A 19,956-nucleotide genomic window follows, 5' to 3' on the forward strand; every position below is an offset into this window, starting at 1 on the left:
GTGAATGCGTTCGTTGTGGTTCCTTCTTATCTCTTTCTTCCATGGGTGAGGTAAGGGCTATAAAGATAAACACTTTTTCAATCTTTTGTGTTAATTATTGATTTGAAAATGATGATGATGTCAGATGATGAAAAAGACTTCATTTTACCACTCCATTTCATACATGCAGACACTATTACTAATTTGCTATTATATTATTGCTAATACTCATAGTTTGCAAGAAAATTATACCATATAATTATTTCTTAATGAATTGCGCGAAATGTCTGTAATATGTTTCCTGTAATCCTGTTACTAATATGCTCCAAAAAAATTAAACAACAAATTGTACACCACCTAGGGCAGTATGAATGGATGGCAAAGTAGCAATTAAACATGGTAGGTTCTCTAGGGCTGTGACATAAAATCAAAGCATCTTCAGAGTTGCTTTCATTTGATGATTACGTGGTGCATAAATATTTCTACGCCTAATTACGCAATGAAAAAAAGGCAAGTGTGTAAAAAATGAGCATACTGGCAAAATCATGGACACTAGTACTGCAATGACCTCAAATGATCCCTGAATGAACTTTGACTTCACATTTGTTGATATCACACCAGTGGTGTGGCATAGGGGAACAGTAGGGGAACACATGCCCACCCCCCCAAACAATCTGGAAAATTGTTGAAAATGACCTATGCCCCCACCCCACCCCATCATGACCATGCCACTGTACCCAAGGGCCATTGTGTACTAAGGAGTAAAGGAAAGATGTCATAAGATTTAAGATAATTAAATCTTGTTATTCTGTTAAATGAGGAGCTGAAAGGTGATGGATGAATTTAGGTTAATAACTTTACATCCCTTGAGGTTGTATGTCTCAGTATATTTAAAGGAAAAATGTATGCTTAGATTGTTCACAATACCTTCAAACAACTAATGCACCCGTATTAACCTCTAGTAAAGGTAGGCCTATAAAAAGGTAACAGTATCATCCTATTGTTCAGTTATGATATACAGTCAATACCATTGTATAATTGATTTCGTTGTTAAAGTCAGAAGTCCATCCAATCACATATTAAATGTGTCTGGTAAGACATAATCCTAGACACACATTTGATTGATGTACCAATTAATGTTCAACATAATCAGTATGTCTCGTGTTTCCAAGCCATCTTATCTGACATTGATTGCTTCACCATCAACCTTTTTTCATGCTGGTTACAACATCTCACAACAGCATCATGATTTGAATGAGCAACTACAGCTGCCTTCCGCATAGTAAGGGTTAAGGTAGAGTCCAAAGTTTTACGGAAAACAGAAAAAAATCACGGAATCGGAGGTACAATACGGAAAATGACATTTTTGTATGATGTGACAAAAATTGTTAAAAGATAAGAGAAATAAATGTTAAAAACAATCATGAGTTGTGTGTGTCAATTTTTATGATAAAAATACTGTAATAATACCGAAATAAAGGTATATTACCAAGGCATGAACCCCCTATATCCCTCTTAACATCATAATAGTCGGCCTATTATCGTGAGAATATTCCAATCAGAGCATATTGATCGCGATATTGAACACTTTATTGTGACATAATATCATTGTTTATACATTTTAAGCTTTATTCATGACACAGATTTACAAATTTTACAACACGGATTACAACACGGAAAATGGATTTTAGAAAACGGTAAACTTTGGACTCTAGGTTAAGGTCATCATACAGACAGCCCATTGAGTGGATCCTGGGTTTATCTACCCCTCTTCCGGAAGGCAGTTTGTACCAAAAATCTTTCACACAAGACGTCTTGCATAACAATACATGTAGATACAGCTCCGGGATTAATCCATCTCCTATGTTGTTGCAATAGAAATATTCTATCGTGTGAAGGAATTTTGATCCAGTCATGAATATATGCGAGAATTTGCGAGTTTGATCTTTTTTCATCAGCATTTTCCAGAATGTTTCTGATTTCCAACTTCGGAGCGAAAAAAATATCCAAAATGCAGCAGAGGTGACCCTATATTGCGATGTAAGTAGATCAGAAAGTAGATGTAAGTAGATCAGAAATTTTGTAAGCATATGGATCAAATTGACTTACAAAGGAAAAACCCAGGAATGTAATGATTGACATATGTACACTATTGAAACAGAATATTATACATTATCATACCACTGAGGGAAACATCAAAGAACATCAATGTTGAACCTTAAGAATTAAAGCTGAAAAAATTAACTTTTACCAGATTATCATAATTTCAGGCAATTATGTTCATTTGTATGAATTTATATCAAACAGTACAGTACAATATAATTTAAAATATACTTGTGTTAACAAGGGAAGAGGCCTACGCATCATACACTGGAACATGGAAACATTCAAACAGTACAAACTAAGCATACGAGATCAAATTAATGATGCTTAATCGTATTCTTAATATATCAATATACAGGGAAAGAAGAATTACGATCGCACACTAGCACAATTAAACATGAATTTACAAATGGAAACATTACATGCATAGGCAGATATACCAGAGTAAAAACTCCGGACATACCTGCCTGTGCGGGGGACTCGAACCCCAGACCTCTCGCTTGTCGGGCGAGCGCTCTACCACTGAGCTACACAGACTGTCCCTGATAAACAGGACTCAAGTCTGGTACTTATGGATATGAGCAGTCATGCGGGGTAAACAGTACAAACAACACATTACATACCAGTGTACGAGATCAACGTTGTGAATAAATATTTGACACCATAGAATATAAAAACTAGTAATTTGATAAGTTAAAATAAGATTTTTAACGGAATAAATCTAAATAATATGATTATGCAGTTTATTCCGTTAAATATTTACCCCATAATTTCCCTCATTCTTCAGGCCCTGCCCTCTATCGGGTGCTAATTTAAAGTTTAAGCTTGATTGCTATTGTTTCTTTGTAAGCCTGCGGCGCAACCTTGAACAATATTGTCCTTGATCTCGTACACTGGTATGTAATGTGTTGTTTGTACTGTTTACCCCGCATGACTGCTCATATCCATAAGTACCAGACTTTAGTCCTGTTTATCAGGGACAGTCTGTGTAGCTCAGTGGTAGAGCGCTCACCCAACAAGCGAGAGGTCTGGGGTTCGAGTCCCCGCACAGGCAGGTATGTCTGGAGTTTTTACTCTGGTATATCTGCCTATGCATGTAATGTTTCCATTTGTAAATTCATGTTTAATTGTGCTAGTGTGCGATGCGTAATTCTTCTTTCCCCTGTATATTGATATATTAAGAATACGATTAAGCATCATTTACTTGATCTCGCGCGCTAGTTTGTACTGTTTGAATGTTTCCATGTTCCAGTGTCTGATGCGTAGGCCTCTTCCCTTGTTTGCATGATTATATTAGGCCATGGGTAAGCATCATTTATTGATCTCAGACACTGGTATGTAATGTGTTGTTTGTACTGTTTACCCCGCATGCTCATATCCATAAGTACCAGACTTGAGTCCTGTTTATCAGGGACAGTCTGTGTAGCTCAGTGGTAGAGCGCTTCGCCCGACAAGCGAGAGGTCTGGGGTTCGAGTCCCCGCACAGGCAGGTATGTCCGGAGTTTTTACTCTGGTATATCTGCCTATGCATGTAATGTTTCCATTTGTAAATTCATGTTTAATTGTGCTAGTGTGCGATGCGTAATTCTTCTTTCCCCTGTATACTTGTGTTATTAACTATATATTTTGCATCACACATCGTATACATATGAATTTGACTCATTTCTTTTATAAAGAGACCTTTTTCTTCCATGCTCTGACTCAGACTGGAAATAGTCAATGTATCACGGCTCATGAGCTGATGCATAAAACAATGTGATACCCTGCACTTCGCTACTTTAATTAATTTAAGATACCAATCACTCATTTTACTACATGTAGAATAAATCGGTAAGATTCAAAATATGCACAGAGTAGCCTTCAACAGGATTTTAAATTGTCTATTAATACAGAATAGTTCTAACTACCTGCAGCAACGTGTTACCTAAGTAACTGTTTGAATGCAAATACCGGTAGGTCATCATCAATAGGATTTAATTTTTTTATGCATTACCTAGGTACTAATAAGCCCGGTGGGGTCACTCCCTGGCAAGGGGGACACGTAGGACCGTTACCACAAGTACAAATTACCCCCTTTCGCAGTCGATTTCTCAAGGACAAATCATGAAATTTTACCCCTTTTTCACTCCAGAACAAGGACAAAATGGTACTCTGAAACACCCCTATTTTTTAGATTCCGAGGACACATTTGCAATTGACCCTATTTCAACATTTCAAGGATGAGGTTTTTACGAATCTTTGCTAACGCTACGCACAAAATAGAACCAAGAACAATATTGATCACGGGATGAGTACGAAGTAGGAAACTAAATTTATCCCTGTGATTTAATATCTGGCCAGCTATCCACGGGATCGGGAGAAAATAATAAGAACCCCTTTTTTGTTAATTTCGCGGATATTTGTGCGATAAAACACCCCTATTTTTTCAATTTCACAGACAATTTTGTCCGCGGACAAGCCCTAAAATTGACCCCTTTTTCCGCGATTTTGGTAACGATCGTGCGGTCAGTATTGCAAGTTGAGTGACCCCACCGGGCTAATAAGTCATTCTAGGTGGTCAAAACAATCCTTTATTGTAATCACAGAAAGAACAATTTGAATCCATTTTAATCAAAATTTGTCTGTTTTAACCCCTATGGAGTTCCCTATTTAAACTTTTACCTTTTTGGTCATAACTCTAACTAAGCGAAAAGTCGGCAAGCATGAGTTTATCATGTAGCCGGGTGATTTAACATTACAAAACTGCAACTCAAGTACAAGTGCTGGCCATCATATTTGCATATTGAGCATGCCATGCGATGTATGCAAGTCGCTTTCTGCAAAAAGCAACTGCGCCAACGTTAGTGAACAAACCAAAAATCAAAGATATCCTATAAACGTAACTAGTTTCGTTTCTCGGCCGACCCCCCTCTCAGCCTCCCAGAAACGTAATCCTGTAATGTTGACATTTTTGGTCAAATTTAATTTAAGGTATACTATAAGAAGTGTATAATTAAACTAGACATATCATATAGGGTTATCCTAGGCTAGTATCGCCGTGGATGGGTAATAAAGCCGGTGTGCACTTACTTATTTCCTAACTGTTCTAAATTGTGCTATAAGTATATTTATTTATATTTGGCTATTCCTCCCCCTGACACAATTTGCATTTTTTGAACCATTACATTGTAATCACCATCTCACAACTTGTACACAATTATACTTTAATAGACAATGATGTTGATCAACAAAGTAGACAAGAGATTTATGACCCGTATATATGTTTATATCGATTGCAATCTCTGTTTTGAAATTGGTGTTACATGTAACATAATATGATACTTCATAATCATATTTGTGTCCCTCAAAATGGCATTAGCCAAATTAACTTAATTTGCAATATGCCCTGTTCAGCATTATGAAAATATTATGCAATTATTATATTCTTGTAAATTTGCAAAATTTTTAGAGCAGTGTTTGTCACTGAAGCTGCTTTACCCTCAATATAGATATGGTTCACACCACCAGGTACTCTGGTTCCTTCTCTTTCCAAAACTGGGTCATTGTTTTTACTCACATGGATAATAAGTTAAAGTTTATAAGCGTGCAAAATGATGGTAACCAATATGCGGTGTTTCATGATGACTGTGTGCAACGAGAAAGAAGGGAAAAGTTTTGGGTGATGCCAAGTGCTGAAGTGTCGCATACTAGTATAATTATGTGCCCTCAAATGTTTGTATCAATGTAATCAACTGATACAAATCAAGAAAAATTTTGATTATTGCAATGTTTAAAAACTCATTTTGACTTATAATGACACATTCTTCAGACCGACGTTTTTTACAAACGTAATCGAGTATTTTCACCCACTCCCCCAAACAAATTTAAACTAATTTTATAGGATGTCATCAATCTATCAGCCGTTACACACATAACATGTACAGTTGGTGATGACAAGGATTCAGTCTAGCTGTCCACATCCAACTTTGTATTGTCAGCACAGACATTGACTGTTATCATATTGATAATGACATATATTTTTAATGGAATACTAATCTCTACTAAGCTGTCCAGACGATTTTTATGTAATGAAATTAAAGATGTAGCAAATGATTGTGATCGTGGTCCCATTGACGTTGTGGTGCATTATGTTAAATAGGAAAAAATGCATAAACAATTCCCAAACTATCACAGATGAGAAAGTACATGTATACAGAACATTCACCAGCAGGCAAAGTCCCTGTGCTTTGTATGCTGAGAATTTTCACATATTCATGATCATGACAGCCAATGGTGCAAGTCTAACAAATCACATGCATCATCACAGTGCATGTATCTTGAAGCTGTATTAGGCTTTATTTTCAGCTCTATGGTGCCTATGTACATTTACGCAAAACTTGTCAATACTGTGCTTTGAAAAATATGTGGTAACAGTTGCATATAACGGGCATTAACGTTTTGGTGCGCATGCTTCATGAACTGACTGGCCCTTTTCTCGTCTGAGAAGTGATGTCATAAAATGTAAACGATGAAAAGCAATTTTTTATCAGTATACAGAGTGAACCGGAATTTCAAGACTCTTAAGACATCATAAGCAAATGGTTTGCCAGATTTTCTGCAAAATACACATTGGACTACATTCATGAAATTAGCGTAAGTTACGGTCAAGTGGTTTAGAAAAGGCGGACTTGGAAGTTGTTACGGAGCGATTGCCGAATAGGATGCAACTCTACTAGTCTTATTACAAGACCCGGGGGGGCCACTCAAATATAATGATGTAAGCATGCGTGACCAAAAAAACGCGTGAAAAGGGGTGTGCTTTTTCTTGGTTGAGCACGCACGCTGCGTGACGCGTTAAGGGGCAAAAACGGTGATTTTCATGAAAAGGGTAGTTTTAAAATCGTTTGTAACGCATTTAGGTGCCATTTTAATCCGCTTTTCAAATCTGCTGAAACTCCGATTCGAAAAAAGTTTATTCCAGTGCGAATTCCCGCTCGTATGATGTTACAGCATACTCCAAACCTAGAGTGTCACTATGTTATGCATATATTTCATGACGTGTTACATGTGATTTAACCATGGCCTCGTACTTCTATGTAAAATACCGTTTAGATTAAAAAACATGCATATTAATTAATGATGTCATAGAAATTATGATGGGTATATAGTTCAGTGGACAAACGGGAGACAAAAATCCGGGACAAAAATATGTATTTCAAAAAGATTTTCAGGACCTTTATAGATTCCTCACATTATTTACTACTCCTGCTGGTAGATTTGTGAGTTTCACCTTCTCTGGATTACTTTAGGAATTATATTTGCAGTAGAAAGCATGAAAAGGGCACACGATATCGGGACACGATAATCAACTTAAAGTGCCGAATTCGGAACCAATTACGATGTGAATAATCCTAACGTTACCTCTGGTCTGGATAAATTACGCTGTATATTGGTATTTTATATTCTCACAAAACTACTTTACGAGAATCCAATTCATGTAACAAGCTACGAATCTGAGGTCCTCATGGTAGGCCTACACACTGAATTCATCGTGTCATTATTTATATTTTAAAGTGGTATTATGGTATACCGGAGGAGGGGGAGGTGTATCCGGGAGGGGTAGACTTTTAGTGTAAGTGTTCAATGACAAAGTTTAAGAGTAGGCCTACAAAAAATTGTTTAATTTGTCAAAATCCATCAAAACTTGTAAAGTGGGTCAAATTTAGACAAACACTTGTTTAGGGGGTCAAAATTAGACAAAAACTTGTTTAGGGGGTCAAAATTAGACAAAAATTGTTTAGGGTGTCAAATTTTTTGGGAAAGCGCGCTAAAAACTTGCTTAGGGGGTCATTTTGCTCACATAGGAAAACTTGTTTAGGGGGTGTTCGAAAAAAATTTGGTCACGCATGCGTACACTCTCATATTTGAGTGGCCCCCCCGGGTTACAAGACTTCCCTACCCCACCCCTAACCCTAAACTCCGTAAACGAGGACTGGACTCAAGTCTAGCATGTTGCACCCTATTCAGTAATTGTAGGCCTACCTTAAATGCCAAAACAACTTTAAAATGGGGGCTATGGCACCCTGTAATTTGATCGGTATCCAATAACGTCATAATGATAAATTTTAGAAGATACTGGAACCAGACAGGGATTCAAATCCAAGGAGAACCTGAGAACTGGTTCTCCTGAAGGTTTTCAATGGATCACATTAGGAGAACCATTAATTCTGAAATGTTAGGAAAAGGGCATTTGAAGTTTTCTTCATTTTAGCTGTCAATTTATTGTACGATCACAAACGGGAACCCATGGCCCATGAAGGCTTTGAAGCTTTCACTGTTAAATATTGCTCGACCATCCCATAATAATAGATGTGAGCGACTTCGCTAGCATAGTAATGAAAGCGTCTCCTTTGGTTATATTTGCCGTAGAAGTGATGATGTAACAGGATTAACTACGGTACCATAGCAATAAATATGATACAATTTTTCAATTTATCTTGGTTTTGTCTTGTCTTGTCCATACTGCACCAACTGCCACCGCTGGCCTATGCATGCAGTCCCTTTTTTACAGATTTGAGCAGCAAGGTGGTGACAGCCTTATGATTTTACCTGTTTTTCTCAATATATTTTGCGGGAATCAAAAACCTGGTTTGTTCTCGCAAAAGCCCTTTGCGATCGACATCTAATTGGGGGCAGCGTTCGAAATAGGGCCGGTCAGCCGGCCATTGGCCTGTAACTTTTTGGCCTGGCCGGTAACTTTTCTGACTGGCATCTATAGTTGCCGGACCGGCTGGCCGGTAACTTTTTATGGTCAAGCCCGCTGGCCTGTAACTTTTTGAGGCATATTTCGAACACTGATTGGGGGGTTAGGTTGACAAGAAAATACAGAGGTTTCCCCCCCCGGGGGGTCACTCCCATTGTGGCCTGTACACCATCCGCGATAATGAAAACGCGTAAAAGGGTAGTATTTTTCGTGGGTAAGCACGATACGCGCGTAACGCGTTTAGGATGTCAAAAACATGAAATATTGGAAAAAGGGTAGCAAAATTGCAATTGCTAATACGCGAAATGAAATTTAGGGTATGAAATTTGATGCAAGGAATAAAATCCCTGTTTAGGGTATTGTTTTAGCCAAGGGTTAAATCCTTGTTTAGGGTGCTTTTCAAAAGTTGATTATCGCGGATGGTGTACAGGCCACAATGGGAGTGACCCCCCGGGGGTTTTCTGGCGTCCTGTAGCCGCTTGTAGTTCATGTACCGGTATGGCAGAGTTGTGCCTGGATGCAGTAAAATTTTCTTCGCAGCACAAAGATACAAACAGCAAGCAACTCCTCCCGAGAAACTACTGCTAGTCCACACTTGCTCTAGAAGTCTAGCCAAGAATTTGCTCACCGATAGCTTCACATTCTAGGCTAGAGACCATTGCGTTCAAAATCTAGTCGGATTCGCTGAAGCACTGTGACACCGTGTAAAGCAATGGAAGTTCAGAACTAAAGTAAACACAGCCGATCACAACCAGCCATTGCATCAATAATGTTGCTAAAATTACACTGCTATCAAAATCCCTCTAAAATTCCATGTGCGATTGTCTTATCACCATAAAAAATCATATTTGGGTCAAGTGAAGTATAGAAAACATATTTATGTAGGTTTCCTTCTTCGCCAGTTGTTATAAATTTCTATGTAAATATGCATTGACATTTTCGGCGAATTTGGCTGACTAGCAAATGTGTTAACTAACTTAAGGTTTGCCTTGCATACTAGACGTTCGCCTTTTGTATCTCTTTCCTTGTTGGAAAGGTATAACGTTGTGGAGATAGGAACATGTACGACCATCCGGGACCTACTCTGCCATGTTTGGCTGAGTAACGCCACGCTGAACACGGTCTTTTGTGCCTATGTAAATTATCCTCTGACAGGTATTGTGTTGAGAAATGACCTCACGAATTTCACGTGCTTGGAATTGTACCATTGACATTTATCAAATTTTGACGCTCGGACAACGATCGGATCTTTCTATATATGCAGATCATATTCGTTAGCCTGATATCTGGCCTTTAAACTTACCAATATTCTTCAGAAACTTGCTCATACTTCTTTACGGTATGAAATAGACGACATTTGTGTGATATTGGCAATGTCAAAGGTTACGATAATCTGGACTATTCTACTCTACGGGGGAGTTCCGAAAATGAACTTTGGCAGGGGCTGAAATGCATTTTTTACTAGCGCAATCTCTGTGTGTAACTAAAGCATTTGGAGTTCCAAGACAATCCAGCGTGTATTTTTTATTCCAACGGGCGGCGGCCGGTCGGACATGCGTGAGTTATTCTTGTGTTATACTAGGTGGTTTACGCTTCATGTTAATTTACTATTCCTAGTCCACTACTCCGTCATTTATCCACCCCACAAGTAAAATGGACATGACGACCCCGAGATGTGGCGAGGTCAGATGCGGTTGCATGATGGTATAATTGAAGACCGAATTAAAAAGACTAGTTTGCGCCTGACGTCAGGGCAAAGGCGCGACGTGATTGGTTACTGACCTGCGCAGTACGGCATTTTTGGTCTGGTTGACAGGACGTCATACGCAAACTAGTCTTTTCAATTCGGTCTTCAATTATAGGGAAGATTTCGCATCAGGTCAAGAGGTCAAATGATGCCAATGATGTAAATAACGGAAGAACCGAAAAATTCCCTCCAAGTAAATGCAAGCGTTTTCACGGCAAATCAACAGGGATCGTCGAATTGAAGGTAACACAAATGGGTACAATATGATGGTCAATATTGAGGTTCATTTAAATAGGTAGGAAAGTGTGCATAAATATGAAAAATATGTTTTTTCAAATGGAATTTTACAGCTCTTGCGGTACATGACCCACGAACACAATGAAAAGGTCAATTTTCATCATTTATTTGTTCTGTTGCGTTCAACCATCTCCAACATTTTTTTCAATGTAAGTGCCTCTGGCCCTAGTGGAAGTAAAAACGGATACTATGGCCAGAGTTCTAGGGCTATGCATACCTACAAAATGACTTTCATCCAAATTTCAACATTATCGGTGTAAAAAATTGCACCGCTGTCCGTCCGAAAAACGATAGCAAAGCACTCTAGCTTCGAATACCAAATGCGTAACTATCGTGTGCAAATTCGAAGCTAGAGTTCTCGAGTAAGTCCATACTTTAATACGAATACGAATGCTGATCGTGCCTGTCGAATTCTGATCCCATGCATTTACTGCTCTGGCACTGTGACACGTACATGAGTGTGTCTTGTTGCGTCGCATCATGGAATATACATTATTATCCAATCTAATGCATAGAATATTACCTGCAATATATGTTTGGTTTCCGCTCAATGTACAATGCAAATTTGTAAATATAGCCTGCAGAAATGTTGCTAAGCTTGGTTGTCAATGAACGCCATAGTAAAAATTCAACGACCCGCGTACGCATGCCCAGAACAATTTGGTTGGGCTACGGGCGCTCTCTAAAAACGACGAGCCAAAGGTACTTCAACAATTCAGTTGATCTACTGAAGATAACATTATTTGGTCTACAAGCCTACAATTTAAAAATTAGAATTAAAAAATAGATAATAACCTATTTTAAAAAAAACAAAGAAAAAAAAGCAATTAGAAGAAGGATCAAAATGTATATGATGTTTATATTTGTAATTATTTTATAAAATATGTATCACGTTATTCATGTGTACTTATTAATCTTATTGTAAATGAGTGAGAAACTCACTCATTAAAAGCTTGAAAATAGAGAAAATTACACCAACAGAGTGAAAATCACTCCTTAAAGAGTGGAAACCACTTCAAATAATATCCATTATTTTGGCATTTCGTGATCCACAGCCTCATCCCCCCACTTTTCTCAAAAAAAGTTGAGATTTTTATATCACTGGAAACCTCTGGCTACATAATGTTTATGTACAAAATATTTCTTGCAGATTAATTCGTTAAACAAAGATATCGTGAAATTTGAATTTCGTTCTGGTGCACCAGAACGAAATTACAACGTATTGTCTATGGAGCAGTGTAATACACATAATCATGCACAACTCGCAAACGCAATATCGGAATCAACTGAAATTTTGGGGATATGCTTTTTTCGTGGATATGTACTGAAAAATGTCATAAAAAGAGGATGCTAGGATCACGAAATACTCCTTTAATATAATTTACTAATATTATTTCATCATTTTGAATTTGAGTAAGGAATAAAACATTCAATTCGAATGAGATCGAATATTATGGCTTTAATTAATGTTTTTCAAAGTCTTCCTTTTTTCCTTCAGCTTCCATTCTTCATTCCTTAATTTGTTCATCTCCTTCTTCTTTCTTTGATCAGGTTCATCATTTCTTGACTTCATCAACTTATTTATTTATTTATTATTATTTGGTTAGTTAGGGTTTTTGTATTTGTTTTTAGTGCAATTTTGTTCTTTTCTACTTTTCTTCTTTCCATATCAGTTTGAGATCTGTTTTAATCCCTAGACCTATAAAAAAAATAAATAAAGAGAGAATCCGATGAACAAAAAATGGGTCGAAAAGCATTTTGAAAAGCAATTAAGCATAACACTATGCATCATAGGCGTAGATCCTGGGGGGGATAAATCTCCAATATTTTGCAAGGGGGATGGTCCATACAATCATCCCCCCAATGTTGACGCCTGATAATGGGTTTCTGATCAAATTAACCTCATATTTGCTCATTTTAGCCCCCAAAATACAAATTATCGCGCGCTTCGCGCGCATTTATTCTACTTTTACACCATATTTAATCAGTTTAGCTTCAAAATAGCACAATTTTTCTCGCACTTCGCGCGCATTTGTAACATAAACTTATTTTGTAGCTAAAAGGTGCTGGATTGACTATACTTCGAGAATTGTTTTGAAACTCCATCCCCCCAATGTCAAAAAGAAATCTACGCCACTGCTATGCATTTGTAACCAAGCAAATAATCTGAAAACTTTTACGGTCTACAGTTAAGCACTTCTTGCCAAAACAATCATTGTATCAATTGTACTGCTCCCTAATTTTGCCTTATATGACCTATGGAATATTGTTATGGGGTAATGCCAGCAAAGAGTACCTTGTGAAAATTTTTAAACTTCAAAAAAGGGCTTTAAGAATCATCTCTAATAGCTCTTATCTATGCCATACAAAGCCTTTGTTTGAAAACTACAATACCTTAAATATTTTCGAATTGTACAACAAAGAACTGGGTATATTTATGTATAAGTATAAAACTGGTTTACTTCCTCAATCATTTGATAATTTATTTACGGAATTGGAAAGTATTCACAAATATGATACGAGAAACAAGACTGATTACAGACTCGAAATACACAAAATTAAATCTGTATTAACTTTGGGACCAAAACTTTGGAACTCGTTCCCCCATGATATTAAAGCGGCTCGAAATTTAAATTCTTTTAAAAAGCGTTTGTCGTCTTTTCTCATGGAGAAAAATCTAAGCATATAATATATCTTTGTTGTAAATTATGTATCAGTATGTGGTACATGTATATAATTGGTTTAGGATTTGTTGAAACTATTTTTCTTATCACATCCGTAATTCTGACTTATTGATCAAATGATTTATTTTTGTGAGTTATTTTCCTACATTACCTTGCTTTTGTTGCATGAGACATCTGTTTGTGTGTGTGTGTGTGTAAATGTATTTGAGTGTAATTCTTAATTTCTGTAATTCTAGTATTATATTAATTAGCCTAATATTTCTTTTAAGGTGGTGTAACGCTCAATTCAGGCTTTTGCCTTTTGTTACATCTCCGCCATCTTCTTTCTTAAATTCTATTTTGCCGTTTTGTTAAATTTGCTTGCATGTATTTTGATATGATGGAAATAAATAAAATATGTATGTATGTATGTATATGTTATTTGAGGAAACAAATTTTTGTGATACAAAGAATAGGATTGTCCGTGCCCCAATAACATGTCAAATTTTTTTTTTGTTTACGTTAAGGGTGCTAAATTAAGTTAATTCGTGTCAAAATCACTGAAAGGGCCTTTTGGACTAATTCCCCAGTTTTCGCCTCCAATAACTTTGCCGTACTTATTTACTCGCAGATCCTTTTTTGTCTGATATCCGGTCACTGAATCAACTATTCACACACATAGGCCTATTTATTTGTCAACCTCTCAGTCATAGGCGGAGATCCCGGGTAACCCCCCCCCCCAATATTTTTTTTCATTGTGTTTTTATTCATTAAGAGAAATCCCCCCAATATTTTACCAGTGGAGGTGGTACCATTGTAAATGAAAAACGTATACAAAACTCTGTATTAAATGATGCATGAAATCCACACGTGTCCCTACATACCATCTCTTAAAATGTCGCACGGTGGCGAAAAATGATCAAAATGGTGCATAAGTTGTCAGCAAATTGTATAAAATTCGGCAAAGTTAATTGCATACAAATTTCATTACAAAGATTACACACATGAACTAAATGTCTATATAGTGGTTACTTTTAAACTAAGACTAGGTTGAATTTGCGTTTAAGATAAGGCTTACTAAGACTCCTGTCGGGAAACCCGCCCTAAGATGCTTAGTCCATAAACATGGTGTTTATTTTCTACAAGCATTATAATGTACGTTTAAAACCCAAATAATTTGATGTGTTCATCATTAAGTGTTTAGGAGCGACTGTGTGTTTAGTTTAGCGTTGAAAGTGTTTAATTTAGTATCTACCTCTATACCTTGACCGTGTAAACACCAAGAAGAGTTTAAACCGACTGATTTCACATTCATATAGCATGTGTAGCAAATAAAAAACAAGCAATTTTTTTTTACTAATTATCATGACTCTCTACTAATAGAGAGTCCTCTGTACTAATAGACATATAGCTATGTCGCAAATAAATAAATTATATGCTCACAAAAGGTTTCCTTGCGCATGTTGAGGAAATCCGCGCTCAGAGTTGGCCACACTGAAAGCCAAACTGGAGTCAGGGTGACTCTAAAAGCAGAGTTCAGCCACTCTGTGACTCGATGTCTAAAATGACTCCATATTGGAACTCGATCAGTCTTACTTTGTGGAGGAACTTCTTTTCTGATCATTTTTCTGACTGCACTAGTATAGAAAATATTTTAAGCGCGGGTTGTTAATTCTCACTGCACAGATTTGTATTATCACTGCACGAACGTGCCAGGAGAAATAATAGCCCCTGCCCCATGTTGTCGCCTACTGACCAAATTAACCTCATATTTGCCCATTTTAGCCTTCAAAGTGCAAATTTTTGCACCATATTTCATCAGTTTAGCTTCAAAATGGCAAATTTTTATTGCGCGCTTCCCGCGCATTAATACCATACCACTTGTATGTGGTAATATTGTTGGTTACATATCTGACCATAAAATTTATTTCGTTATGGTCTACCGGTTGTTTCTACCGAAGAAATATCTCCAATCATAGTCCTTGTCATGCACTTTATGTTTCATTCTTAAACACTTGAGAACGTTCCTGCAATCTTATTGGTTCTTACCCAGCTTTACCCGTGTGATATGACACGATATGACACGGGTCAGCGCGTGTGCGTCAACGCGATACGGGTACTCGCTATTTGGACCAATCGGAGGCGCACAGCAACAACGAGACTGATCGATTTTAAGCCCTAGGTAATTCCTTGCAAAATGTAGATTTAGTTTGATTAAAATTTGTATGATATTTTTATTTGAATTGAAGTGTTTAAGAATGAGAATAAAGGTATTGTTTTTAGCCGCTGTCCTGCATCTATCGTCTCATATAACACGGGCGACCTCATTATTTTTGGCGTAAAACAACTCGGCTTCGCCTCGTTGTTTTACTTAAAATAATGATGTCGCCCGTGTTATATGAGACGATAGATGCACCCAGGGGCTAAAAACAATACCTTTATTCTCTAACTACAACATGTACAATGACAAGGTTGAATTTAGTTTCGTGACATTCAAGAAAATGGATTTGTATGATAATGTTGGCAGGTGACCTTTACTGAAGCAACACACAACGCGCGATTCGGTTTGTAGTTGCAAACAACGTATTTGATTCACTTGGTGTTATGAATTATGAAAAGATATTCAAATGTTAAAGATTGATACCAAACTAGTGAATGTTTTTAATGTTAAAAACTTACGCTAGCATGGAATAATTTGATAACAAACCACACAATCACAATTATACATCTCTAGTGTGCTGTGAGGCTTCAAGATCTAACAGATTTACATTTAAGATTTGATTATTACAAAGTTCATGTTACGTACAAGAAAACTTCTCTTTAAAATGATTCCTCTGCAGTTTAGGTCTGTCAGAAGACCTTATCCTAGATTCACTTTGATAATTCCCTGGTGCCAACAACGTTTTCAAACTAAGTAAATCATTTTAGTTTCTGTTAGATAAGAAGAGGTAACGGTATTTGGCCGATAGTCCAGGAAAGGGTATCATAAAGTAAAATGCCTTTTTATAACAAGAAATGGTAGAAACATGTAAAAGCAAGCACTACACAGGTCCTGTAATTTTTCATTGGAGTAATGTTAGGGGCACTTTCGCTGCCCCTGGCATGCAAAACTCTGTACAAATTTGTCTTCAGATGACCTTTTATTAATTTGAAATGACCTTTATTTTTATAGTAATGGTAATAAAGTTGCATGAAATCCAACAATCTGCACTTATTTGAGCTCAAATGATCCAGTTGACCTTAAATTTATTTTTAAATTTGTTGTAACTAATTGTTTATCACTTCCTCTATGGTCATCATCATCATCGTCACCATCATCTCTATCCCTAAACATGCTGTATACATACAACATGATAACTGACATCCCAATCCTCTGACGACAATTGCTTTTAAAAACCCATCGGGTTGATGATAAAGTTCTCTTAGATAACGAACTAGCCATCACCTTTATCAAAATAAAGACCGAGATAAACGATGATTGCATTCCGTCGTGATTTATTTGTAAAAGCTTATTTTGATAAATGTTAGATATGAGTTGCACTAGATTGAAAAGCAGTTGATTATGATTTAAACACGAAGTACAACTACACATGAAACACGCAGATTGGATCAAACTTATTCATTTTGTTAAGTTTCAACCACACGTTATCCACGTAGAGTTTGAGGCGTTTCTCGTCGTTCTTGTTTCAATATCAGCAACCTAATGTTCAAGACCTTGGGCACTACGGCTAGCTTTTGGATTCTCACAAACTAATATTGCAACTCGCTCTTAAATCTCTACTATGGTAGCACAATTTCCTGAATGCATAAAACAGTTTCTTGCAAGTCTCACGGCTGGGATTTGTTCATTTCAGATTCAATAGGCGTGGTGATTTGCAGCAGTCAATGCACCAAAGTAGCCACGCAGTGACACACACGTACGTACGGAGCAGTCAGATACCGAGTGAAGGTAGGAAATATTGCATTTGTTGGATGTACGAACACCGAGCCAACATGGCCTGGTTCAGTTTGGTAATGTTTTTATGTAAATGTCTTGTCAAATCAGTCACGATTTGAAGTCCACTTTATTTGTTCTTTAGTTCGATAATAACGATCACGTTATTATAAGCCAATCAGTCAACACTTTTGTTCCAAAAATGCGCCAAGCAACCATACATTCTTGAGTTAAGGGGTACTACACCCTCGATAAATTTGTAGTAGATTTTTGCATTTTTCTCAAAACTAATAACACAGTGGTAACAAAAGTTATCTATATTATAGGGGCAAGGAATCCAGTTACTACACTGGAATTTCAGTGACCCAAGACAATCGGTTTGTTATTTATGGTAAGAAATAAGGTACCGCTAGGATGTACCTCGTTTCCTATCGTATATACTGAACCTCTTGTCTTGAGTCACTGAAATTTCAGTGTAGTAATTGGATTCCTTGCCCCAATAATATACATAACTTTTGTTACCAGTGTGTTATTATTTTTGAGAAAAATGCAAAACAGTCACAAATATACCACAGGGGTGTAGTACCCCCTTAAACCAAATACAATTTACGGTACTGCTCCCAAACTGAATTAACCTACACATGTAACTTACTGCCCAATAAAACGATACATTTGCGGATAGACAACTACTAAAACATTACATAGGATGAAACATCGAGATCTGTAGTTTGGCAAATAATGGCATCACCTGCACTGCGCATATACTGTATATATAATTATGTACATTGTCCTTCAAACATTATACAGTAGCGAATTATACTATTTACCAATAATTATTGACCCAAAAGATTTGCTTCCATTGACTGATTTACTTATCAAGATTTCTGTGATACGTGATTATAATTATAAAATGTTTATGGAGTCACGTGATAATTTGAATGTTTCATCTGCTATTTTCTGGTATAAATTAACACGGGAATTTAATAATGACAATTAGCCTTTCGCATGGCGACCGCATCATCAAAATAATGCTGCACCATTTTGAGCTACACTTTAAATTGACCAGACTACAAGAACACCAGTGTTCAAATGAAACAAACAAAGAAAGACATAAGGAAATAAAGAACACGTGTCAAGTATTCAAAACGTGTTACATATGTGTTCTAAGTTTTGAAAATGTTGTCTTATTTTTCAAAATCAAATATAAAGGTAACAATGTTTCCTTTTTGTGATAGTGCTAGGTAAGGAGACACTATTTAAGGCAAATTTTAGTATGGATATGCAGACATCTTTTCATAGCTAATGTTGGAAACAGAGACAGAACACTAGTGACTTTTACAGTATATATAATCTGTATCTACAAATGTTTGGTACCCAGAATTGTTTTCAAATAGTCATGAACAAGACTGCCACATCCCGAATTACCCCTCAATTAGGGGCTCTCACCTCACAAAAGGGGTGAGATAGATGCTACCCCCTCTATAATTTGTTCTCGTCGCCGTAAAATGCTCAAACAAACCTCCAAATGGCTCTATTACATATCCGACAATCCTTTGCGATCATAAGTTGCAGCCAATTGTAGTCGATCATTACATAATTGTGACGTCAATCTGGGCATGTTTGTACTTGTTTGGTATCAATGGAAAGAAGAGACACATAACTCTCCATTGGTACCGCAATCATACACATCGAACGTTTTATAACAAAAGTCGAGAGGGATTACAAAAATGCTCCTTTTACACGAGGCAACAAACCCGGTGAAAATTCATGTAACGTTTAGTACAAGCTGCAAAATCTGGCCATTTCAACTTATAAGTGCACATTGTCTGACCATTTTGTAGTTGTAACGTTTGTGTACAAACGCTAAAAATTGCCTTAAAAAAGACAGATTACTAAAACATGTAAAATGATACGTCAGAAGCTTCTTGAAACCTTTGTCGATGGGTGCGAATAAAGAAACTCGTGCGTTCATATTGAAAGGAAGTACCGCTGTTGTGGTTGTAGCTTTATATCGATAAGAAGAACACACACAATTAGCCCCACATAATTTACACGTGAAATCAACCAAAGATCCTAAAGAGTTCGAACACTTTTTTTTTTATCGTTTCATAACTCAGACGAGGATTAAATTATTGAACACTCTATATAAACAGAAGAAAATAACCCACACTTTGTAGATTTTACAGTATCATGATGGGTATTGACACCGTTCGTCACAGTTCTGCTGTTCTTTAGGGTATTGTTTTAAAGCGATCATACAGAACGGACGTTACGAAATAAAATGTAATACCTGTAAGAGATGCTCACCGAGCGACACATGATATTATCAAAATATTGTTTGCAGAAAAAGATCAAATTTGCCATTTATCGCGTCATTCGCCCCCATTTGGGGTAATAGGATATTTTTGGCAACTTATCATTCATCACGTGATTTTAGTTTTGTTATATAGGCTGATATTTTCACCGTGGTTCAGTTTCTCCCAATTTTGTT

The 19,956-nt window shown here is 36.9% G+C and overlaps 1 protein-coding gene and 1 non-coding gene across 3 annotated transcripts in view; both read left to right on the forward strand.

Moving 5' to 3' along the window:
* LOC140161303 (cholecystokinin receptor-like) overlaps positions 1-19,956 on the forward strand; it is a 346,691-nt gene that overhangs the window by 222,195 nt on the left and 104,540 nt on the right. For both annotated transcript variants that reach the window (XM_072184775.1, XM_072184779.1), the window contains exon 4: positions 17,386-17,480. The gene's annotated coding sequence lies outside the window, so the exon portion shown is untranslated. The remainder of the gene's footprint in view (positions 1-17,385; positions 17,481-19,956) is intronic.
* Positions 3,065-3,136, forward strand: Trnav-aac (transfer RNA valine (anticodon AAC)). The gene has a single exon. It is a non-coding gene; the product is annotated as a tRNA-Val (tRNA).

The sequence above is a fragment of the Amphiura filiformis genome, chromosome 9 (genome assembly GCF_039555335.1).
Source record: "Amphiura filiformis chromosome 9, Afil_fr2py, whole genome shotgun sequence".
Taxonomy (NCBI): Eukaryota; Metazoa; Echinodermata; class Ophiuroidea; order Amphilepidida; family Amphiuridae; genus Amphiura; species Amphiura filiformis.